Below are 27,327 nucleotides of genomic sequence, written 5' to 3' on the forward strand. Positions count from 1 at the left end.
ATATAAAATCATGTAATTAATAACAAATTCACATCTATTATATAAGTCTTAGTTGTCTGTGTATATGTGTGTGCGTTTGCTAAAAACTTGTCATCCACATCGAACCAGCATGAACTTGGTACCATTAGAAAGAGCGATCTCTAAGACACATAACATAAAAAATTAGAAAAAATTGTCAATTATTTCATTTAGAAATATCGTTTTCTTGGAGTGGGGGGCGAGATCAGGTAAAAATCTTGGTTTCAACACTGGTTGTTAATCATGCATGCGCGAACGGTGGGTTTGTTTCATTTTAAAAAGATAAATTTGCAACGTGATAACATTGGTGACAATCAAGAATGTGTTCGCTTACAAACTTAACTTTTGCAAGTTCAGCCCACCATACAGCATTTTTTCTTTCTTTTAATAACATGATAATAAGTAAACGTTTTTTTCTAAACTTTATGGACTGTAAACACAAGCCTTTCTAGACTGAGGCAGCATTTAAATTTCTTTAAACTGCCAAACAATCACGTTGGAAAAGTAGTCAGCTACATTGTCGTGTTTTTGTCCCTGTTATCTGTCTATCTCCATTTTTTTTTTTTTTTTTTTTTTTGTTTGTTTACAAAGATTCCACCTAATGGCACCAAAGTCCAGGTTTTTTGGGTTTTTTTTTAAAATCATATTTAACCATATTTTATGCGCCCCCCCCCCGCTAGTTCATTATATAAAGGGCAATTATCTGTATGTAAATAAGACTACAAAACAAACACCTACAAAGTTAGTGTTTTCTTGATTGAATAATTAGTCACAAGTCACATTGATAATGAAGAATACTATCTAAAATTTAGAAGAAATTATTGTTTTAAGGGGTGTAACCGATTTTTTTATTTTTTTTATTTTGCATATTCCCTTATGCTGACTCATTTCTCAGATTGTCTGTATTTCCAGAGAGAGGAATGGGCTGAGTGGAAAAGAAAGAATAAAAGTTAAAAGTTTTCATAGAAATATGCTACACTTTTCTCAGAAATGCCAAGTAGCCCAGCTAATTTGCTAATAAAATTCAAAGAAGCTGTCAATAGAAAGAGTATGTTTTACATGCTAAACACGTAATATGTTACAAACTAATTTAAAAAAAAAAACAAAAAAAAACAAGAATTTCCAATCTAAATAGTTGCAATAAAAATTAGTTGCAATTAAAAAATACTATTTGAATCAATGTGAATGTAAAAATAAATATGATTTTCCTTACTCTCGGGGTACTGCAATAATGGAGGTGCAAAATGGCTCACTCTTGATCATATAACAATATAGCAATTAGGTTTCAAAACAAGAAGACTGGACCGAAACAAGTATTAAGTTGAAAATATAAACAGATCTCAAAAGTAGCAAAAGAACACATTATGAAATATTACAATATTAATGGCTGATAAAAAGAAAAATAAACTTTGAAATTTTTTTTCAAGTGTCAGATAAAATACATTTATATCATACTAATTGCACATACTCAGGTTGTCTGGAAGTTTTTATTTTCATTTCAGTTTTACTCCCCCCCCCCCCATCTTCTGTAAACTATGGCTGTTATTTTGTTTTGTTTGTTGTTGTTGTTTTTTTTTATAGGATTTTGAAAGTTAAATTTAATTATTACAGTATTGTTTCATCATTAAATTATTAATTGAACTAAATTATTAAAAACTATAACTAATCTTGTTTAATGTTTACAAAATTATTACATGTGATTACCTTCCAAACGATTCAATCTTAATAAATCAAGATTTGCCAAAAATTTGAAAACCAAGAACAACTTTCTATTTGGCAGTTTAAATGCTTTCAAATTTTAAAGAGTCACAAGATAATCTTTCTTTTTTTAATTATTAACAAAAAGATTTAAACGGTTGACTTATAAATAAACTAAAATGAATTCTGGTAGATTTAATTTTCTAATTTTTAAAAGATTGTTTTATTACTTTATTCTATTTCATTTATAATTTTAATAAATATTTGATTAATAACCAATAAAAAATAATTTAATGTCGACTTAGATAAGTTACTTTGATGTGATAAATATACACATGGAAAAAATCTTAATTTTATTAATAAATATTTAGTGTAATCAAAAGAAAACATAACTTTAGTTAATGTTAGTATCTTACTTCAAAAGCAATACAACTGTACTTTGTACTAGTCATGGGGTGCTCCCAATGTTTTGTACAATTCCAATACAATTACTGTTCTAAATTTCGGATTCAATTACAATTCTTTTAAAACCTAAATATTTAGCTTTAGAGATTTTTAAAAAGTTTTGTATTCTCGGATTACGATAAAAAAAAATAAAAAATTTAAAAAAAAAACATGTAATATGTGCATATAATTTTGTGAATGTAAATACATAAAATCAATAAATATTTATCATTTCATCATTAGTACCTGAAACGGAAAATTAAATTAAAATAAAATAAAACTATAAAATAATTATTTTTGGCACCGGAAAATAGGCACAATTTTTTCTGATTCTTATATCCATTCCAATACTCCCCTCAAATTCTGATTCCGGATTCTAATTAACCATCCCAAAAGTACTTAGTTTTCTTCTCTATCATTTAAAACCCTTAAACCTCTTCGTCACTAGCTTAAGAGCAAAAGAAATTTTATTAGTTCTGCCTTATGTACATTTTTCACATTCACCAAGACTTTACCTCGAAAACAAACAAAGTTGGACATTTCCAACATCACTTCTCTCGATTGGCTTAACTTGCTTTGTTTATCACCATATCAATACTTTTGTAGGTTAAATGCTAAACACTAACTCTTGTAAATAATCTATTGAAAATAAATTGATTTCACCCACAGCCAAAAACGCACACAGAAGGGGGTGGTCTACGGTTCCAAAGAGTTAAAGTTCATAAGACACATACAATATGATTTGAACACAACTTGACGATTCTATAATCTGCACAGGCAATCATTATACCACTTACATAGCTAGCAGCTTCGCATCATACACACTGAAGATTAAAACTGATGAGATATGAGCCATATGTTAACAGGCAGTGATCAGATATTAAAACTGGCCTTTTTTTTTTTTTTTTTTAAACTCTTGCAAAGTACAAAAAGAAAAAAAATGGCAGCTTCAAGAAATTGTACCAGGACATACTTAACGGCAATCTTCAAAGACTGTGAAACTAATACAAATCACACAGAGGTTTATGCAGCAGATGGGCTGTAAATGGAGGAAGACTTTCTGACCAGGCTGTACCCATTTTTAAGTGACACACTTAAAAAGAAAGTCAGTGAAGCATGCTGGGAGAAAGAGAAACAAAGATCCCATGATGACGCATGTTTCTCTCTGCATTGGTTAGTTTAAGTGGTAGCCATGATGATAATGATGATGAATAACTATGCATGGAAGATTAAGTTGAAGGAATATGAAAGCCAATTTACATTCATCTTCATTAATATCCAATTCTGCTAATAGTGGGGAGAGAGAAAGAGAGAAAAGGGAGAAATGGCAAAATTATCTGTTCAATTAAAACTTATTACTGAAGGAAACTGCTAATTTAGTGGAACTTTTTATCCATTTCATTTTAGATGAAGACCGATTATTTCTTGGTCTGTAGAGATGATAATTCAAATGCTAGATTTCACTTGAAATTTTAAAGACCCTATTATGGCAATAACAAAACATTTCCTTCCATATGAAATAATTTATAAATCATTTTTTAAAGCAAATTTTATACTAAAAGATTTTTTTTTACTAAATGAAACTATAAATCAAATATTTCAGACAACTCAGTGAGTTATAGATATTGTTTTTTTTTTTCTTTTATGTCAAGCTATAATGACAAATGCTGGAAATAGTCGACCTCTGCTGATGACAAATGAAGATTATTATCTTGCTTTTGTGTAGATAGCAGTGACATGTATAGGTGATAGATCTAATTTTTCTACATTGAAAAGCACCATAGAATTGAAAATATAAGAAATTATTTTTGAAACCAAATTCAATGCTGAAAGATTAATTGAATTTACATATATTATCATTGGTCATACTATTTCTGTCACATTCATTTTACCTAATTTTGAGTTTCTTTGCTAGATACAATTTTGACCATATTATTCAATTTAAGTTGACTAGAAAAAAAATGTATCACAATCTGCATGATAGCCTAATATCAGTTGATCATCTTTTTCTGTGGAAGTAGACACGTTAAGGGATTCAGTACCAAACCTGACAGGGAAATAATTAGTCACAAGTCACATTGATAATAAAGAAGCAGTTGTCGAAATGGTTTGTTAATTTTCTCTAGATCAAACTTAACATGCTTCCCTTGAGACCATGATCAAAGTTTCTACACAAGTTTTGCATATTTTGTAAGTGGCCTAGCTTTTGTTCTGATCTCTAAGTGGTACTTTAAAGTAGGCAAGACACACCGTTTCACAAAATCTTTGATTCTGCAAAAATGAAGTTTCCACAGATGTAACAGAACATCTCTGGATCATTACACCCTTTCCTTCTTTCGAGATGATGTAGCCATAGCTGCTAAAACTCTGAGGTTGTATACTATAAAGTTTAAAAAAGCAATATTCACAAGATTATGACAGAAGTTTTTTTTTTATAGTGAATTTGTGTACAATTCTGATTGGCTGTTGTATAGGAAGTAATCTCAACTATTTCCTGGTTAGTAGCAGGAAGTAATGCCTGAATTAGTTCCTGGTTAGAACCAGGATGTAGTGTCTATACAAAAAAAAAAAATAAATAAATAAATAAAATAAACTATGTTAATGAGTGCTGTTGGTCTACAAAATGAATGCACAGATGAATTCTATATATAACACATCTCAAAACTTTATACTATCTCTATAGTATCTGACTTGATCAGTTGATTTTTATCCAAATCAATTACTTTATTCTTTCAGTGAAGATAATTTCTAATTGGCTGGATAGGTTAGATCATAAAGGATAAAACACAAGATATATTCACCCTCTTAAACAGTTGTCAACCTACATACGAAAATATAAAGTCAAAAAAGTCTACATATCGCACTGAAAATGATTATTTTCTGCATAATATAAGAAAATATTGTATACAAGAATAATATGCTAGAACAAATCTGAGGCCAGATTTGGATTCAGCATAAAATCTGAATTAGATCACACCAGAAAAAAAAAGGGGGGGGGGTGACAAATATTATTCATAGTTTTGATTCTGAAGATGACGATATTTTTCAAAGCTGTAATTTCTTTTAATGAATAAAATCTAAATACAATTGGAAATATATATATATATATATATATATATATATATGGTGATCATCACTTCTTGACAGAAGATCATCTTTCCCTTGCTTTGTTGATTATTCATCCATTTTCATGTATTTTTAAAATATTTTTTTTTATTTCATTTGATAAGTTTTATTTTTTTATTTATTTTAATTCATTTTTTTTTTATTTATTATATATATATATATATATATAGGGCGTGGTGGATACTAGAAAGCTGATTGGCTAACTAAAATCTCAATATAAGAGGAGCATATAAAAACGATCAACAACCATAGAATTCGCGCATAAGCCTGAAGAGTCCTAGAGTGGTGAAACGCGGAATATTCAGTGTAGCTTAATCACCATATATATTTTATAAATTACTAATATATATATGTGGAGATGTGATCAAAATGCATCAATTTCTATCTACTGTGGGAACGAAGGTGGCTCTTCAGACCAGCCCTGCTCTTACAGTCTGCTGCAGAGGTCACACTTTAGCTGAGATTGAGGGACACCAACTGGTGCTGCTCTACTGTGGACATTTATATGACGCTTCAGGCCTCCACTCAATTTACAGACCACAGAGCAAATAGAACATCTGTGCCCCACAGTGTTTTCCCCATCAAAGAAAGACTGATCTCCATGTGATTGCTTGTGGTTAGCTAGGCCAGCTCCGGATAAATTTTACCGCATAAATCACAGACGTGGTTCTGCACGAAAGCCGCTGACAGACCTAATATAGCCAACAGATTTTCCTTCCGGATATCACGCTTCATTTTTGCATGCTCTTATTTTTTCTTTTCAAAGCTATCACAGCCATGATAGACCAAGGAGCGCCACTTTTTACGATCAGAAGCACTTTTCCAACTGGACACGCCAATACCGAGAGATTTAAGATTATCTTTGATGCTGTCCTTAAAGTGTTTCCTAGGTTTATGTTGTGGACGCTTTCCTTGTATAATTTCACCATAGAACAAGCGCTTTGGCAATCTCTCATCATCCATCCTTGTCAGATGTCCAGCCCACCTCATCTGGTTGCGTATAATCAATTTCTTGATACATGATACGTCAGCTCACATGAGGACATCCATATCTGGTATAAAAGAGTTCCACCCGATGCCCAGAATGTGTGTCAGAAATTTCTGGTGCACTCTCTCCATAACAACAGTAGGCAGCCCGGGTGGAAAGTGTTAAAAAAAAATAAAAAAAAGGTAGTAGTAGGCAGGCAGGCTCAAACTTGTAACACGAAGGAGAAAAAAACGTGATGTCTTAGCTGATGTCGCCATGACTAGACCGGACATCCCGAGCATTGAAATTAAGTGTAGTCAATCCAACTGAGACAATGACTTTGTAAAAATGTTGACGCAAAAACTGGCCCTTCCTTGTAAAGTTGAGGGTGAAGGAATTAATTTTTGGCCAATTTTTCAATATTTGTCGTCCGAAAGATCGAGCTTTAAAACGATACTGGCTTGGTCAGGTTCCGACCAAGTTTTTATCAGACATACAAACACACATTTTGTCTTTTATATATTAGATTATTAATATTATTACTATTATGCTGATGATTACTTATTTAGATTTATACTTTCAAGGACTATTTACTGTGCTGGTATAGTGAGCACAAACTAATAGCACCATTTTCTAATTTATTAGAAGCCAAAAGATAGGAAAATATTTGAGTGAAAAACTGAGAATAAGTTTAAAAACAAAATACATTTCATTGATGCACATCATCCTTGCAAATATCTTACATACACCTCATCTTAGATGGTCTGATTATGTACCGAGTGATATCTCTAACAGCAACTTCATAAAACACCTGAATGTTCTAGACACAAGAGAGTGTGGTAAACTGATGAAGAGCTAGCTCAGGTGATATGACTGCATGCGACATGATTGATATAAACAGTTAAGACCAGTAAGCTGGTGTTACTTATCCTAGAGTCTAAAACAATTGCAGACCTCAAATACTAAAACCAGATAAAGATGCTCACGCTCATTTTTGGCAGTTGCATGAGGAATAGAGTAGAGATATGAGCAAAATGCTTATCTAAGTGAAAAGAAAATTTTTTTTTTAATTCTTTCAAAAAATAAAAGGGGGGGGGGAGTAAGATTTTTAAATTCTTAAAAAACTGGTTTGTTATTGTTTTAGCAATGTACACTTGGTTAATAAATGCTGCATCAGTCATTTCTCTTAATCTCTTCAAATATATATTCATATGGTAAATTTCTATCTGGTCTAATTATTTTAAATTTTATGTTATTTTCTTTGGCACATCAACCCTTTTTTATGCCAAATGTTATTTTTAATGAAGTTCTGATGTTCTAAATTCTTAATATTTTCACATGTGAATTGTTTTGTTGGCATATATTTTGTAAATAGATAGTCTAAGATTTTATTTAATCTATATATGGTAGTATCCTGAAAGATTAACATAGACTTTGGAGGTATGGCTACTAAAAGGTGACTCAAGGTTCCCCAAATATGGACCACACCATCGAATGTAGTTCCTGATCATCATACACAGTATATTAGAGATTTTAATCATACCACTCAACATACTATGAGGATGACCTAAGTAACTGAAACATAGGTGAGTTGAGTCAATAAAATAGTTAACATTTTTGTTTAAATAATAAATATAAAAACGTCTAATTGTTGTAGAAAAATACATATAAGTTATGAAAATATATTTCTGGTAATTAAGCTACACAGAAGCCTCCATGATATATCCTTGCAGGGAATCGTCAAGCTAAATGCATAGAATTTGTGTCACTAGTGTTATATATATATATATATATATATATATATATATATATATATATATATATAATATAAAGCTGAATGTGTGTGTGTGTGTGTGTGTGTCTGGTCACGAATGTTTTAACTTAAATAGGGATGGTATAAAATTGTGGGGTCTGTGTTCGCGCTTGGCCTCCATAGAATGGAAATAGGTACAAACTTTAATAAAGACTTTTCATATCTATCTGCGTAAGTATATTTTGATAATTATGTTTCAGTTTGAAGAAATATGGTATAATAAAATTATGGGGTGTTCGTTCGCGCCTGACCTCCATAGAATGGAAATATGTCACAAAGTTTAACAAGTTTATGTAAAAAAAAAAAAAAAAAAAAAGAAGGTTTTTTTAATATAGATCCACAGAATATTGTGATAAGTGTTTCAGTGTGAACAGGTATGGTATAATAAATTATGGGGTGTATCTATTTTATTTTTACATTCATCATATTTTGCTTTGGTTTTGATACCCCCAAATTCAAAGCTATCTCTTTACAACCCTTCCTTTTCATAACCTATCATACTTTCATAAATCAGAGTCCATTTTCCGTAGACTGTTTTTGAACCCAGTCAACGACGGGTACTTTTGCTAGTATATATATATATTTGAAAATTTTTCGGGAGGTACAGAATTTAATAATGGCTAAATACAGACCAATCAACATGATTTGAAAAAAAAAAAAAAATTAAACTAAAAGTTAGTTAACCAGGTTTCGTTCCTTGCTCAACAGAGCTAAATTGAGGAAAATATGATTTAAAAAAAAAAAAAAAAAAAAGTCATGAATATGGCAGGGGGGGGGGGCGAAAAATAAATGGTGGGGGGGGGGGAACGAAAAATAAATGGTGGGGTGGGGGGAGAATACATAGAGACTAAATTAAGTCCTAAAAGATATTCTTTTTGCTTGCAAAGAGGTCTCAAAGATTTAATAAAAATAGTCTCTAGAATTTTTAAACGATAGGGAGTACAACTTAAGATTGTAAACATGTCAGCACTGAAATTCGTGGCACACGCATGGTTATTTATAAGGTGGTCGCAAATCGCAGAACCATACATATTATTCAGAACATCTGAGGGTGAAAAATTTGCATAACGAATCTTTGATGGTACATGTTTCAAACGGAAATCTAATCTTTGCGATGTTCGCCCAACATAGCGCGCACTGCAACTATATTTAAATAAATAAATAATAGAATTATTATGGTGAGGGGAAGAACATCTTTGTAAATGGACGACAACATAGGCCTAGTTGAAAAAACAACACGTGGATTCGATGCAAAATAACACCGTTGCACAGACAAAAATTTGCTTAGCAAATCGGTAGCTGATGGTACCTAGCCAAGGTAGACGTAGGTAAACAGGGCATCTATTAACTATGATTTCTTTAGGTTTTGAAAATTTTCCTATTGATAGTAGTTTCAACAATATCTAAAGGGTAACCATTATTACAAAGGGTCTTAGTAATAAATTTAAGCTCGTCATCCAGATTAACTTTAGAACACATTATCAAGGCCCTATGTGCTAAAGTCTTAATTAAATTGTATTTTTGGTTTGTAGGGCAAAAAGAGTCCCAATGTGTATAGAGACCAGTAATATATATATATATATATATGCGTTTTATTTTTTATTAACGTTTTTTTTTCTGTTCAGTTACATTTTTGTTTCAGCTACATGACTGTACACGGTCGTGTAGCTGAAACAAAAATGTAACTGAACAGAAAAAAAACGGTAATAAAAAATAAAACGCATATTTGCTCTACAACAGTATTGAGCACTTTCTTCAGGTTTTTATTAATTACCATTTCTACTAAATATATATATATATATATATATATATATATATATATATATGCAGGTTGTGTTAGTCTAGCTAACTAACCAATCAAATTCATTGTTATTCCCTCCTACCGATTAATATTTCCACTAACCAATGGCAGAGTTTCTCTTAAAAAAAAATTAAAAAAAAAAAAAAGTTTGGCCGACTTATTTTCTCTTTTGTTCCATTTTTTTGTAGTGGTGACACTTTTTGTATGTGTGTCAAATTAATAAGTGACCTTATTTTAACATGTGCATACTTGGACTACTTTCAATTTCTATTTTAGATGTTGGTTTAGTTTAGTCTTTTTTTATTATTTTATTTTTCTCATGTATTGTTATTCTAAAGTAAAGTTCATTCTGTGTATACATTTGTTTGCCATTTCATGTCCACAATTCAACAGGTTTTGAGAGTCCTTAAATTTAGGAATTATAATTTTTTTTTTTATTCAGACATAATTAACATGAGTTGTCAAAATTTCCACATGTACTATTATTTCCTACTCTTATTCATGAATATCCACTTTCTTGGAGCTCCCAGTAATGGGTCATTAGTGCTGTTTTAATTCAGCATTTTTACTAGTATATATATTAGCAAAAATATACTAGGCTGGGGAGATATAGTGAACAAAAATAATGCACTGGCTCTAAAGGAATGAGATAATTACTTTGAAGATCATATTAATTTGAACAAATACTAATTAAAAAAAAAGTTTATGATACTATTTCAGACTAATATACTGATATTCATTTTGAGAACAAGGGTAGTATTTGTTCGGTAATTATAAAACTATTTTACAAGAATATCCTTCCAGGCATTACTTAATCCTGAAGAATATGTGCGTGAGTGCTTGTTTGTAATATATATTCTGAATTGTAAAAGTTTGTTAGAATTTTGGAAAGAATGATTGAGAGATCTAAGACACAATGTTTCATGCCTGAAAAAAATAAAAGTCTAACCATACAAGCATCACCAAATTAAATTTCATACCATAGTAAAATTCAAAACACAAAAATTAAAGTAGACATATTTTAGATTTGAAAAATAATTTGACAAAATTTTATTCCCTCACGCTAAAATTCCTCTTGGATTTTATTACAAGATGTGACTATCAAAAAGTAGTCCAGTTCAAAGCCAGAATACTTTCAAATAGCATGGAAGAAAGGAAACAGGCTAAGCGTTTGGAAAACAAATAGTTTCCAAGCCCATTTAATTAGCCCCACTTGCCTTCATTACAGTTCAGACTGTAATTATTCAATTAATGTCAAGTTCATATTATTCAACATTGTGCTTTGCTAAGGCTAATGAAAAACACTTTCATAACAATGGAAAATATTTGGCCTCAGCCGAATAACTTTATAAGTCACAGAGAAAATTTCTGTTCAGATTCTAAATTTTCAAAAATATTCACTTAAGTTTAAAAAAAAAAGTATACAAAATTTAAATACTAACACCAAAACCAACAAATTTTGCAAATATTACTAAGGGTTCGTACACAGAATTTCTGTTTTGAGGGAGAGGGACATTTTGTAAAAAAGGGTACCTTATAACAAACGCAAAAGATTTAGATTGGAAATAAAGAAAATCTTAACTACGTACTTATGTCCATTTCCTCCAAGTTCTAAGTTGCAATTTAATATTCAACTCTTTCAAATATCTCACATCATTAAATCTACCAATCCTCGCTTTCCATATACGTCCCCTGATCCTGGGATAAAGCTTTGTCACTGAAACTAATTTTCTACACTTCTAAAGCATTAGTACAAATTTAGCATACACAATTTTTCCAGTAGGATTAAATAAGAGGGTTCTGGATAATATAGGGGGATGCATACAGAACAAACTTTGATGGTATGACCATGTTAAAAGAATGGATGAGAGTTCTTGGGTTAGTAGATGTAAAACAGTTAAGGTAGCAGGTCTAGTTCATAAGGAAACGCCAAAGAAAAAGTGATATTAGTCATGAGATAGGTAGAGATACATTCGTTTTGAAATCAATTTCTAAATGTTAGCATGTAAAACAGACATCAAAGCAAATATTATGATGATGGTTCAATTCTTAATGGTTAAAACAAAACGCATCTGAAAAAGGCTGGAGAATATAAGAGCTAAAATGTGTAAATGGCCGCAACAAAAATGATGAAAATGGTTTAAAACAAAAAGCAACAATATATCTTAGAAATAGTATATAAAAAAAAAAAAAAAACAATATTAGATAGTTACGAAAATGAAACTAACAAAAAACATTTCTGCCCACCCTCTCTCTAAATCAAAATGTATTTAATACATGTTGAATTCATAGAAATATGAAATTTACAACTGTATTTCTAACCAAATTTCTTCAGTATGAATAAATAAAATGTAATTTTTCATTGTTATGTGATTTAATACCTTCACCTGGAAACATTTCTTCAAGGAGGGGTTGATATTTTGCGAGCCATTTTTGCAAGTCATCATATTGGTTGGATTGACTTTGCCTAATTTTAATGTTCTGAACTTCTGGTGACGTTTTTTTTTTTTTTTTTTTTTTTTTTTTTTTTTTACTCAACACACCCCCGGGCGATGCCAGGTATCCAGGCTAGTTTAAATAAATAAGTTTCAAAGGAGACAAAAAACATATTTAGCTGCTCAATAAGAGTATTTAGCAAACCAAAATCCATTATACTAAGTAAATTAATATAACTGTCCATAATTTGGTTTGCCTGTTTAATGGTAATCAATTTGTTTGGGGTTAATTTATGTTGAAGTAAAATGCCTATTGTAAATTATTAAATATATCGGATTCATTGAACACAATTCGTTATTTTATTCAGAGTGGAGAGGGATGTCATATCTTCCTTAACAATAGCATGTAAACGACCACAGTAGATTTGCCCCTCTTTAAAAGCTTCTGGATTCTTATTCTTTATTTTGATATCTGACAAATGTTTTGATCCATTGCTCTTCCAAGTCTTTGAACTAATGTAAGGTCAGCTTTGTGAAACTCAGGTGTTATTCATTGGAATCTTATGTAAACAAAGTATACACTTTTATTATTCATTCCAAAACAGATCATATTGTCACTAAGATACAAAGGGATAACATGATTAAGGGTCAATTAAACAGGGGTTAGTTCAACATTACATTAAAATTTCTGCATGTGGTACAGTTGGGCAAACAAACAAATGCAAGCCGTCCTAGGAAAAAGCATTTATAGTAAAAAAAAAAATGTTTAAATCCAGCATTTGATGATTTCCAGTGAAGGGATGGGATTTTACAGATAGTCGACCTGGCTGTGGGTATTTATGTTAAAGGAGATATAAGTACAGTAAGTCATCAGTAAGTTGTACAGAGATGCTAAATTGCAGTAATGGGACAGAGGCTGGAGCTTGGTAGACAGTGAAACACTCTTTTTTTTGCACCCTATTCAAAAGGGCAGAAACTAATGGTTAGTGTCCCAACCTAGATGTGCCAATAATACTTTATGCATGGCCTTTATAGAGATACAGGTAGATGTGAAAAGTTTTCTACCCCAGTAGAGGAAACCCATCTTCTTTGCAACAGACCTGACAATATATTTACTCGAATTCATGCTGCCAGTGAATGCTAGGCTAAGGATTTTATATAAGCCTTTATAAATCTGGAGTAGGAGGAGCAGATTACTTTTTGCTGCTCATACACAGCAGGGATGATAGCAGTTTTTGTATTTAATAAAGAAGTGACAAATAGAGTAGTTTTAGTCCTTTCTGTTGCTCCATTGCTCTATGCAGTTAAGGCAGTCCCTATACTTTATTTTGTTCATTTTTCTAGTTGTTTTAAATCTCTGAATAAATTTTGTATGTAAAATTTTTGTTTGAAAATATAAAAAATTTGCTGAATTTTTAAATAGGTCATTGAGGATACAGGTGAAGAAAAACAAAATATTGTAAGCCCCTTTTTATAAAAAAAAGAAAATGTATGTAGTGAGCTAGTTTCAATTTAAGCCCAGGAATAGGAGCAGCTCTAAAATTCATTATATCATCACAATTTGCCAAAAGTTTTGTAGAAATAAAGATGTCTTAGATTTGCATAGAATATAATACAAAGACTGAATAGTATTTATGGAACTGAAGTGGAAAGAGTTTGTGAGAAAAGAAATTTGATATATTAAATGAGTGGAAAAAATAACTTGCATACAAAAATAATTTAAATATATATGCAGATTAGGGTTGTCACAATAATAACAGTATTTTAACTGACATGAACTATCAAAAAAACAAAAACAAAACAAAAAAAAACAAATATATCCAATACGGATTTCAATACGAAAGTCTTTTACTAACATCAATGATAAATGGTCTCATAAACTAGATAGAAAGAAAGAACAATAGCCAGAATGAGGGGGGATCAAAAGGGAATTCAACACTTCATTCAACAGCTAGTTCAAAATTCGGTCAGGATAGAGGCAGGGGGTGATTAAAAGAAAAAAAAACAAGTAAAAAACAAGAAAAATATTTGAACAGTAAAATATTAAGCTCTGCAAACACACATATATATATATATATATATATATATATATATATATATCATCAATCACAACGTTTATTGTAGTTTTCAAAAATAGTATCAAAAACTATTGACAAATGTAATGAAAAATATTTATGCATCGATAAGACATAATATATGTTCCTATTTACTTGCCTCCCTATGAGGATAAATTTTTAATGTGGGAAAAATCTAATTCCCTGGATTGAGACAAAAATAAAAATTGCCTCAGTCAAGGACATTTCCTTAACAGATTGAGGAGAGAATAGAGTAAATGTAATATCAAAACAGATACTATACTTTGTTCCTAGTCAAAGGGTATAAACATGTTCTGATAATGAATCACTTTTGTTATAAACATCAGCATGTCTAATGTGTAGAGAAAGTATAACTCGATATCATGTACTACATTTATCAAATAATTTTTAAAAATTGTATTTTTGTTTAAGGAGATAAAAAGAATGAATTTAATAAGAGAAGGAAACAAAAGCTTTGGTGATAAATAGTGAGTTTGTTGAATCTTACAATTACTTAGCACAACCATGGGGTATATTTATATCTCATAGTCCATAGCATTAAATAAGCACTAAAAAGCTATTTATGATGATGAACATTGTATTAGTGTAGTACATTTAAAGAGGAGTGTAAGGAATGGAAAAGATGGGGAGAGGGTAAAGAATGATAGTCTAAAAATAACATAAAAACTTCCTTAATTTATATACACAATTAATTAGGCCAGAATATTTATGGTCAATTCCAAATAACTACATATAGAATGGTTAACTTAAGTTGTATAATACTTATATTTCTACAATTGGCTAATTCTTCGATTATACATTATCATCAAAGAAATAAATTATCTGAATAGTAGCTTAAATGCTCCACTGACCTAAGAAATCTTCCACTAGTAATGAGTTATATATAATACAGTTCCATCAAGTTTATGTTTTCAGTTCTCGGAAGCAATTGCCACAGAACTGAAGCAATTTATGTGCAATTGTAACTCATTATGAATGCCAACATAGTAATGGCAAATCCCACAGTCGAGGTGTGTGTGTGTGTGTGTGTGTTAGTGGGGGGGGGACAGGGAGTGGGGCAAATAACTTATTTACTAGCAAAAATATGCAACCGAATAGTTAGTACTGACGAAAGATCCTAAGATAGAAATTTGAATACTAAATTAAAAAAATATTTTTTAAAGAGTCTATAATAAATTAATGTTTAGTGTTATAATTTTGTAATCATATTTCATTATATATATGTATATATATATATATGCAATAGTTGTGTAGATATTATTTAAAAAAAGTGATTTAATTTCTTTTAAAAAAAAAGGGGGGGATAAATTATGAAAACCTTCCTTAAAATAGACTCATTAATTTCAAGGAAGGTTGTTGTGCTGACACTGTTTTAACAAGGTCATTTAAAAGAAACTACTCGAACTAGCTAGAAAGAAATATATACAGTTGCATAAGAGTTCATAGAGAAAGGGAGTAGGCGACTGCTCTCTCTTGTGTGTATGATGCCAAATTTTCCTTTTCATTGCTATTAAAAAAGAGAATCATTGCACGGACAAATCGATTTCTTCCTTCTATCAATTTCCTTCTTATTTAGAAGATAAAAATTTGTATAACAAATGACCAAAATATTATCTGAATAAATGGTAACATTCATCTATCTATATAAATGCAAAAGTTTTTATCCAGTGTTTACAAGTTAAGAATGTAATGTCACTTCAGTTTTAGGTTTCAAGTAGCAAACTGAAGAAAGCTGGCAAAGCCGGCTAATGTGTATGCATAAATTTTAATTTAGTTAAAAGTCAACTAAATAGTCTGATCAAATTTTGAAGGGTCCAAATCAGATTGTTACTCCCCATCCTTGGATATGAAGAACTAAGGAACATTATCTGGTATCAGGCAAGGATTATAGAAAACATTTAGATGACAGATAAATAAAAGATGTCAGTATAAAAGGGTGTAAACAGATATCATATAATCAATATAGGGGTGAATTGATATAGCAGATAAATTCCTAGTGAGTTAATGGATTGCCAGCCGTCATTAGAAACGCAATAATAAAATCAACTTTTCTACTGTAGTTTCAATACTACAACATTAATGAACCACCTGCTGCACTCTACATATATTTAAAGTGACTCAACACTTATCCAGGCAACTGGATTTATAATTTGTATTATTCTTGTTAACTATGAGTATCAAGTTAGTCTATTTTTATAACACTTTTCCTGGTCGATTGACTGCGTTTAGCACAAAACTCAGAAATCGTGAGTTCAACAAGTGCCAATTATTATCTTTTATACCAACTATCTTTATAGGATTGAACACTTTCTGGGTAGCTGCCTTTTGTTAGACTAATTTATTTGAATTGATCCATTAATTTCAGAAAGGTATAAGCATTTAACATTGACCTTAGAACTATGTTCTAAGACCCATTTGCTAGGATTTCGAAAAAAATAAAAATAAAATTAAAATTTCAAGTATTATGAGGGTGCTCATGACTTTTAATAATACCATAACTTCAATTAACATGTTAGGTATTTACTCAGTTTATCTTGAATATTAATCTGCTCTAACTTGACATGATCATTATTTATTTTTCAAAACAAATCAGTTCTTGTCTAGAATTCCCTCTATAGTAAAAACAAATAAAAATGCATATAACAGCGAGCAAAAAATGTTGAATGTTTATCTTTCGAAAGTCGAGCAAATTAAATAGACAGGCGACCTCCATTGTTAAATCGTAGATATTATGATTTATATGTGATATAAAAATTTTTAATAAGTTGTGAGCCGACCGACCGCTTCTCGGAAAAAAGCCTTTCTTGGACATACACAAAAAGCGAACATACATACACACATTTTCGCTTTTATATATATAAATGGATGAGCTTTTGTGATTTTACTTATTTTAACATCTTTTTTCTAACAAATATATAACATTTTAGACAACATATTGTTACCAAAAACATGAGTTACTCTTAAATACAAAAATAAGGTACTTGTACAGAATTCTACACATACGACCCCCCCCCCCGAAAAAAAACCTTATCCGTGACAAATGCAAAACCAAAAAAAGCAAAATACATAAAATCATCGAGTAGTTTTATTTTTAAATAAGAAATAAATTGAAAAATAATTTTAGTAGTGCACTGGGTGCCTCCTTAATTTTAATTAATGCTTTCAGTAGCATCCTAGAGGCCTCTGGAGTTTGTTTTTATTTTTTCCACTGCTCACTCATGAAATTGAGTTTGTTTTATTCATTACATTTTGTTAGAAATCGGTAGAAAAACTGTTTAAAAATAAAGGAGTTCCAGGATAATGAGATAAAGAAATACGTTTTAAAAGAAATTTGTTAAACACACTTTTTTCATACTTTGCTATTTATGGTCCTGGTCAATAATCTGAAAAACTCTAGAGCAATAAATTAATAATACAGTAGGACACTCAGTAAATATTATATGCTACATATAATAGGTCTCAATTCTCTAGATGTAACAGATGCATGCAATAATGCAGTAGGCCACTTGGAACATGGTAGATGCTGAATCCAAATGTACTCAATCCTCTAAATACTGCTGATATGTATTATAATTTTACTCTTATTAAATCTTACGTTGAATCGAACAGTCCTCAATAACCTAAATAGAATATGAGACCTGAGAGAGAGTAGGAAAATAGATACAAAGGAGAGATCGAAGTAAAGAGTGGGGATACAGAACGGTCTGTTTTACTATTTTTCATGTTTTAAATCAGATTTTAATCATTTTTTTATTACAACTTTCAAAGTGCACTTTCATAACCTTTACAAAATAAGGTATAAAAATCTAATTTAAATTAAATCTAAACATTACCTTGGATTTAGTTTCTGTTATGTACATTTTTTTGTACTTAAAAAAATTTTTAGTTGAAAATTATATATTAATAATGGATAAATGTAGTATTTTTTTGTTTTTTTTGAAGTTAAATATATATGCTCATAACATTTTAGACAACATATCAACATAAATACTTTGCCATCATTTTTTACAGCATGAAAATCAATTACTCAAAATTGGAACCAAATTAAATCAAGAAAGCAGGCCCTATTTGATATCTTTTGTGTCATAAAGAGCTTTATAACACTAAATGTCTACTATTACCACTTTACTGCGATTTCATAGAGTACTTAATCACCAGAAGTGTATTAATAAATTCACTAACTCCTATTTACTACTGAACAGACTTGGCTGGGAGGTCTTCTAGTGGCGTTAGAATTTAGTGGTAAGCTTCGTTATTTATTATAAATGAAAAAAAAGTATTGAACAATTTAAAAATAAACGGCCCTAGATTAAAGACATTTAAAAACTTGAGATTTTTAAGTTTATTTAATTGAAGATGGAAATTAAAGTATGTTTTTATTATTACTATTTATTAATTTTGTTTTACCAAACGATTTTAGCAACCACAAATTAACTTCTTTTCAAGAACAAATTACAGCTCTTAAACGTTTTCATTGTTTGAATAGAAAACACTCACAAACATATCATTACATGAACAGGCTTATTGAGACATTCACATTTACTCCTGATATAAGAAAACTTTTAATCAGCTTTATTACAATATCGTGAAGTCAAGTCAGAGAAAAGTTATTGCTATTGGAGCTAGGGATGATCATTTGAAGTTCTAACTATGATCCTGTGTTTGTTTTTGTTAAGGAAATCACTCCAGACAAAGTATGAAGCTATTTGATGTAAAAAGCTAAAAAATAAAAATACTACTTTAAGGTTAAAAACTAGCCAACGATAAGTGTTAAATAGATAGATTCCGAAAACGGCAATTCTTTCCTCTTTGTCAGAGGTTCATGGTATGTGAGAATTAAAAGACAAAATAAGGGAAGCAAGAGTTATGAAGCCACCGAAAATAAACTCAACATTCATTTTCTACTCTCAGCTTATAAGGCATCACTTTTCTTAGTTGAATTCTTGAAATTTCTTTCGTTAAAAGAAATTAAAAACCTTAAATTCATAGACCTTGAAAAACATGCTATTTTTTAAAATAAAAATGCTATGATACTATATAATTAGATATATAGTATCATAAATTATTAATAGAAGATTTCTTGAGTAATGTTTACACATGTCTGTTGTACACAAGAACCTTACTATGATAATGTACTAGGTTTGGTTGTTTTGTTTTACAGCATATCAACACTTCTCAGGTTATTTAATGCCAAATCCAGTTATTTGAGAAAAAGGCTTTTATACTTAAAGTTCTTTATATCTTCAAATATTTATCTAGGGTGTTTGGTTTGGTTGTTTTGTAGAAGTAAAATGTTGTTTTTGAATTTGCAGAACAGGATTGAATATTCCAACGAAAGAGGAAAAGATAATCTTCAGATAGCAGATGCTCTAACGGGTATTACCACTCCAGTGGTAATAAGAGCAATGGTAACTAAAAGGTAGTGGTGGGACGATTAATCGGAATCGGAATCGTTAATCGTAAGAATCGTGTATTTTGGGAGGTATCGGAATCGGAATCGCATCGTTAAAAAATACCTTAATTTTCCCATTCCTTCATTACGATTCTTTTAGTCTGATGTTGAAAAAAAGAAAAAAATTTCCTGATATTTCTAACCGCAAGAGAGAAATGTAGCATGTTATGAAAAGAAACCAAAGAAATTCATTATTAACAGGGCAATGCTTAGTGCCCCTCCCTTACAAGGTTCATTCATTCAGATCTATTGTAATCAAAACTACAAAAGAGTTAACTTGAAAAGAAGTATGCAGGGCTCTACATTGCGAGTAAAAATAAAAAAAAACGCTTATCTTTTTGGCGATTGTTTTTTTTTACTGACAAATCTTCTAATACTGAATGAAAATGCTTTTTCAACTTATATTTTCTTAAAATAAAACGAGCAAAGTCAAATTATTTAAACAGTAAACGGTTTAATAGAACAATGTACTTTTTTTTCTTTTTTTAAAAGAAGGCTTTTGAAAGAAATATCTCTAAAATGAAATTGATCACGTTGTATTATTTCGCAAAGTTTTGACAGTTGTCGGCTTCTTTTGATGTTTCCAAAAAATCGACCCCATACCTATCTCTTCCAAACCTAAAGTTATTAAATAACCCCTTCGTTAATTCAAGGGTAATTAATTCAATTCAGTCAAGTTTTTTTTTTAATTTCATTGAAATAAAATCCATTTTTTAAATTTTTTTCTCCAGAAAGATAAAACCCTGAATTTGATTATATTAAAAGCAGAATAATATCTTTTTTTCTAGAATTTTAAATTGAAAATTAAAAGTGTTTTGCGCAGTTTTTTGCCGAACGAAAAAGAAATTAATATATATATTTTTAAAAGGTTTTGTAATCAATTAATTTTTATGTCTAAATAATATTTACGATTAATTAAATAATTTCATTTTAAAAAGTATTTATGAATAGAATTTTACTTAAGACTTATAGTTTAGCAATATTGAACCGCATCAACCATGTGTGAATTGAACACAGTCAACCAAAAAAAGAAAATTCAAAAGAAAATGCATATTTGCATTTCATTATGTAAACTTTTATACATTGGTTTCAAAAATTAAATTCTATAAATTCTTTTTGTTAACTACCGGTTGGTACAATTTACCGCCCCATCCCTTTATATTTTTTTCTTTTTGTCTTTTTTAGCGGATTTTTTTTTTTTTTTTTTTTTACACAGTGATCACCACTTATCAAGGCCCGGAAGCCACTCAGGGATAAGGGTTATTGCAAGTACATTACGTTAGTGTGGAGATTTGATGAAGTGTTTAATTAGGGGGGTCGGTTCATTAGGAATTTGTTAACGTTGGACTTGAAGACATCCAAGTTGTAGTCCGGAGGGAAGCAGTCAGACGGAACAGAGTTCCACAGGCGTGCAGTTCTAAGAAAGAAGCTTTGTTCATGGAATCCGCGTTTTGATTTAGGCACAGATATAGAGTGGGGGAAATTTTTCACAGTGGATTCAGCTAGACGGGTGTTTTTCGTGAAAGATTGGTGAGGGGGGACCAGGGATTGGAGTTCAGACGAGCACCTGCCATGAAAATAATGATCAAACAAGGATAGGCTTGCAACGTCTCTTCTGTGGGAGAGAGGTTGCAGGGTAGAGAAAAGAGCATCCCCCACTAAGCCACGAAGACTATTTTGTACTCTGTCAAGGCATGATAGGCTGTTTTTAGCAGCTCCTGCCCAGATATGGCAACAGTATTCCATCCTTGGACATACTTGGCTTTTATATAGATAGAGAATTGCATCAGTAGTGAGATATCTTCTGAAACGGTAGAAGGATCTCACCATCTTTCCAGCGACCTTGGCAACAGACTTGATGTACATGTTCCATTTCAGATCAGGAGTAAAGGTCAAACCCAGAAGCTTGTCAAAACACGGGGCCTCACCCAGACGAGAGCCATCCATCACAATTGATGCCAGCTGGAGATCAGAGCGTTGATGATGTAAGGATAGGAGTTTGGTTTTGGATGCATTAAAGGTAACCAGCCACATCTTCCCCCACTGAACCACGCGCTCGAGATCAGAGGAGAGAGAATCCGAGAGAACTTTGTCATTTACAGCCTTTGATGTGTTGCCGTAGATGGTCGTGTCATCAGCATAGATGTCAACGAATGATTTAAGTATGTGTTTAGGGAGGTCATTGATGTAGATCAGGAAGAGAGTTGGGCCCAGGATTGACCCCTGAGGGACTCCAGCATTTATATTGCAGGCCTCCGATTTTTGTCCATCTACCACTACTCTTATGAGCCTATCGGAGAGAAATGATTTAATGATAGAGAACACATTTCCAGTTATACCGTAGCTGGAAATCTTGTGAAGTAGGCCCTTATGCCATACCTTGTCGAAGGCCTTTGATATGTCAAGAGCAATTGCCCTAGAAAGGAAGCCTTTGTCAAGAGATTCACTAATCCTGTGGGATATAACTGTCAGCACATCTGCGGTAGATCTTGCAGAATGGAAACCATATTGTGTGTCACTAAGAAGGTTATTCCTGCTGAGGTGGTTGACTATTTCTCTATTTAATATGGATTCCAGCAACTTACTCATAACACACAGGAGACTTATTGGTCTGTACTGAGAGGGAGAGGACTTATCACCTGAATTCTTAAACACAGGGCAAACTGATGAGGTCTTCCAGGGGGTCAGAAAGCACTTCTCCTTAAGGCAGCGCTTAAATAGTTTCGTAAGTATGGGAGCAAGTTCTGGTTGAAGCTTTTTTAACACTATAATTGGGATGCCATCAGGGCCAGTTGCCTTACTAGAATCTAGGTTCTTGATTAGCTTGGCGACCTCATGCACGGATATTTGTATGTTACCTAGCTTGTTCTGTGTTGTAGGAGGAAATATGGGGAGTTGATGGCCTTCGTCGCATAGGGTAGAATTAGCTGCAAAGTTCTTTGCAAATAGTTTGGCCCTGTCTGACGCTGACTAGATGACCTCTGGTCCATTGATAATGGTTGGGATAGAACGCACAACGCCAAAGTCCAAAAAAAGTCTTCCATGGAAACTTTTTGAAGTTGATGAAGATGATGAGTTGAAAGCCATTTGCAAAGTCTGTCAAATTAAAATATCGCGAGGAATAAAACCATCTAACATGACCACAACCAACATGTTAAAACATTTAACTATGATGCATCCAAATAAATTGGAGGAGCAAAATAAAAAAGAAAAGGAACAAAAAATTACCAACTAGTCACTCAGAGCAGTTTTATTAGTGAGGGTCGAAATCGCAGTGTCTTTTTTTTTTTTTTTTGCCTACGTCACCATCTAGGTGTCACCAATTTTTTTAACCCTCCTTAACTTCAAAGAGTAAATACAATATATACAACTAAAAAATAATTTTTAAAAATGCTGATTCTATTCATGAAAAATTCTTTTCACTAAAATTAAAACTTAGGTAAAGATAGCTGAATGACAGCAACAGGAGCACTGGTTAACTACTGAACCACGTGGAAAGGTGTGGGGGGGGGGGAGGAAAAAAAGGAAATTAAATGATGAATATAAATTATGATAACCGTCTTTGAAAGGAACTAAACTCCTAAAATTTACTTCTTTAAAATTTTAGGCGGCACTCCCCGGCGATTTTAAAGCACTCTCTCTCTCAAAAAAAAAAAAAAAAAAAAAAAAAAAAAAAAAGATTTAATTTTTAAGTTTGGGAAAGATATATTTATTAAAACCGAATTCTTGTATGAAGACTGGATCTACTTTATTGGACGTTAATTTGTGAGATAAGTAATTTTTCAATGTTTAATATGTTTTTAAAGTTTCAATTATCAATTAAATTTTTTTAATTGCGTTTATTTTTAAATTTATTTAAAAAAACAGGGTTTTAAATGTATTTTTCAGGGTAACAAGCTTCGAAAGAAGTCTAATAAAAAAAATCACTTAATTTTTAATTTCGACAACCCTGAGAATTTAATTATTAAAAAAATATTGAAATGTGACATTTTTTTATTTAACATTTCTATTAGTTCAATTAATTTTCTTTCAATAATTCATTTCACTCAACAAACTTCACCATTTTTTTTTTTATCGTTTCCTGTAATTTTGGTAATTATGTTTGCTCAATTTTATCTAGTATTTCATTTGTTTTTTATAGTGGTATCATTTTTATATGTGTTCCTTTGATATACCCTATTTCAAAATTAGTTTGGCTAAACTTATTCTTCACGTTAGAAACAACGTGTAAAAGCAATGAAAAAGTAAGAAAAAATAATAGGTGTTAACTACTCCTTGTGAATTATGGAGGTCTGAAGAACTGCCGTCACAAATACAACTATCAATAGCCAAACAAAAAATCGTTTTTGAAATTCCTTTAATTGTAACTTTTCGCTATACCTACCTTTTTGGTATTAAACACAAAAACTTTCGATTAATGGTATTTCTCATATATGGTCGTTTACTTTGGAAAGGTTATTTTGTATCTACGGCGCCATGTCACATGGTATATTGTTTTTTTTTTCATTACGCACGTTCATTTATAAATTATTTAATTAAATATTTATCTTTTTTATATTTAATTAGTATATATTTTCTTTCTCTTCCGCTATATTTTTTTTATTTAATTCATTAAATCTGTTAATTATGAGGACCAAAATAATGAATCGTGTGTATTTATTCTCTAATTTTCTTGTTTTTGTTCTGTTATATAAATTCTATTTCATTTGTTTTTTTCTCTGAAGGATAAATTCTATTTTCTTTGAGTTTTTTTTCTGTATTCCAATTAAGTAAAATAAATTTTCTCTAAAATAAATTTTGCTAAGTTTTCCGTTTAGTTTATTATATAATAATTTTATTTAAACCAAAACACGACGGTGTACTGGTGTAGACATCAAATATCTCTTCCAAAGTTAGGGAACATATTTGGGAACTACCGACCATAAGTATAAAACTACCTGGTATATTTCAAAACAATAATTCTCTAGGAATCGGAATCGTACTTGGTATCGGAATCGTTAATCAATATTTTCCTGGAATCGGAATCGTATAAAAATTAGGAATCGTCCCAACACTACTAAAAGGCGACTCCACATTACCTATACAGCCTCCAAATGTGGCTTTACGACTGGATATTTTAAGATCATGTTTAGGACCAAACATGTACTAGAAAATTTACCGAGAAATTAAAGTGAAATCAACTGATTCAGCTATGGAAAGCAAAGTTATGAGAATCTTTTGAATTTTGGTGAATTTATGATTAAACTAGTCTAAACACTACTTAGAATTATATAAAAGCTAAATATAGCAGTCTCCAGTGAGACTTGTCACATAATTACAAATAGAACTTTCAAACTGGAGTAATTTTGTTTCTTTTAGATTAGTAGGTTATACTGAAGTATTTGCTAAAGGCATCTCCAGGAAGTTTTCATTGTCCGCCAACATACAGCACATACCGTATTGACAAATAGTCAAGCTCAACATCACTTCACTCTCAGTGGTCTAATGAGAACCGGTGTGTCAATATGATCATGCCATATTTCTTACTAATACAATTCTTTTTAAGTTATCTAATGTTGAATCACAAATAATTCTTTGATGATTAATACAGCTTTTATTTTAACCATAACTGGAAGGTGTAGGTGTAACCTTGTTATTACTTTTAAAAATTGATCAAACATCGTATTTAGAGACTTGCAAAGAAAATAAAAAAATTTTAGGTGAAAGAAAAAATTATTTACTCTGGTTTTACATGCAAGTTGTCAGCACGTATTTACAACACAACATGTTCTCTTTTTTTTCCCGTCCTATCAAATAGCAGCCCTTAGCGACAATCAACTGTTGTATTATAATAATTCTCTCTAGGACCCACAGATTTGCCGGCTTGCTTTTGAATAAGGAGGAGTCTTGCATGCTTGTCAAGCATACTTTCCAAATCGCTACACATCCTTTCCTTCTCAGCCAAAATTTGCCTGTTACAGCTGGTCGTTTAGTTTTCATTCAGGCAAAATGTCGATATGAAAAAAAATCTGCCACACTTCTCTTCTTACAATCTTGATGTACGTATGTGTGTATGTATATATATGCATTTCTCCGTGACATCACACTCACACCTTAAATGTTGATGTGACATTAACTTGGCATGAGAGTCATCAATATGTGTATGCGTCCTGGCTTGATCATTTTAAGCCAACGACTATGTTACACAGGTTAATACCTTTAACTTTAGTATTACATTAATAACAATAACACATATGAATAGAATTCAACTCAACATAGTCCTTGGCGGCATCCATTAGGCTAGTCATGCACACAAAGTTATTTGTGACAGCATTTGACTCGTCTGGTTCCAGTTGTTTCTAACCCAATAAGTACACTTTTTTTTCTTTTTTAATGGCTTCTCATTTTCTCCATCTTTCATACATTTGTTTTCCTTTTCTAAAACACTTACTTTATTCATTTGTAATGTTAGGTTAATAGATTTTTTTCTTCTAAATTTTACCGAAAACATCACATGAATTGAATAAAGCTTATTTCACAGTGAAAACTTAACTGCACAATCTGTAGCTTTGCACCATATGGTACACAGCAAATTTGGCAATACAAAATGTGTATGGTAGCCAAAGCAAGTGCTTATTTTGCTGAATGGATAAAATGCAGCCCGCATCGAAAATGGTGGTTAGTAAATTGAAAGAAGCATCATCTTTTTTGTAACATTCTAAAATCGTGTACATTTCATTGAAATCTATTATGCAGAACTTTTGGTTCATTTCAATAATTCTCTCTGTATTGAAAAACAAAATCTTTTACATACTTGTGATGAAACTAAAACATCATATTCCAAAAATCACATAAATTGATCAAGTAGTTTTATTTTTTATAAAGAAAATAATTTTAAACCTATTAATGGGAATTCTGTAGCCATTACACCATATATCTAGTAAGTATAAATTATTGTTGAGTTTGTTTCGAGATTCTTTTCAAAATAGTGGAGGAGACAGTCACTTCTCAGATACTCAAAATTTGATTATCTTATTTAAAAAAAAGAAAAAATTCCTTGATCAGTTTACATGATTTTTGGAACATATTTTCATAGATACATCAGATATTTATTTTGTTTTTTTTAATCTCGGGAGAATTCTGGACAAGAACCTAACTTTTTTTTTTTGAGATATGGAACACATTACTACTTCTTTGTAAACTATAATATGGTTGTCATCAAATCCAATGTCAAGAAATACTAGGTAACCTAAGAAGTAATCAAAATTTGTTCATTCCATTCATCATTTTTAATCTCAATCTTCATTCAACTGACAATCTATTCATCTCATTAACTCCTATTCTAGGATGACTTTTGGCCTTGAGTGCTGGTTCATTAGTATAAAGAAATATAATCTTTAAAACCAAAAACTCAATTATACCACAAAAAATAAAACTAAGATTATAGTACTGATCCAGAACCTAATCTAAGTCACATCAGCATCTTCCAGCAATTTAC

At 31.0% G+C, this 27,327-nt stretch overlaps 1 protein-coding gene across 12 annotated transcripts in view; it reads right to left on the reverse strand.

The window, feature by feature from the left end:
• Nucleotides 1-27,327, reverse strand: part of LOC145277870 (E3 ubiquitin-protein ligase CBL-B-like) — a 231,556-nt gene that overhangs the window by 169,938 nt on the left and 34,291 nt on the right. The gene's annotated exons all lie outside the window — the stretch shown is intronic.

This window comes from Euprymna scolopes, chromosome 6, assembly GCF_053919585.1.
Source record: "Euprymna scolopes isolate OS-2025 chromosome 6, ASM5391958v1, whole genome shotgun sequence".
NCBI lineage: Eukaryota > Metazoa > Mollusca > Cephalopoda > Sepiida > Sepiolidae > Euprymna > Euprymna scolopes.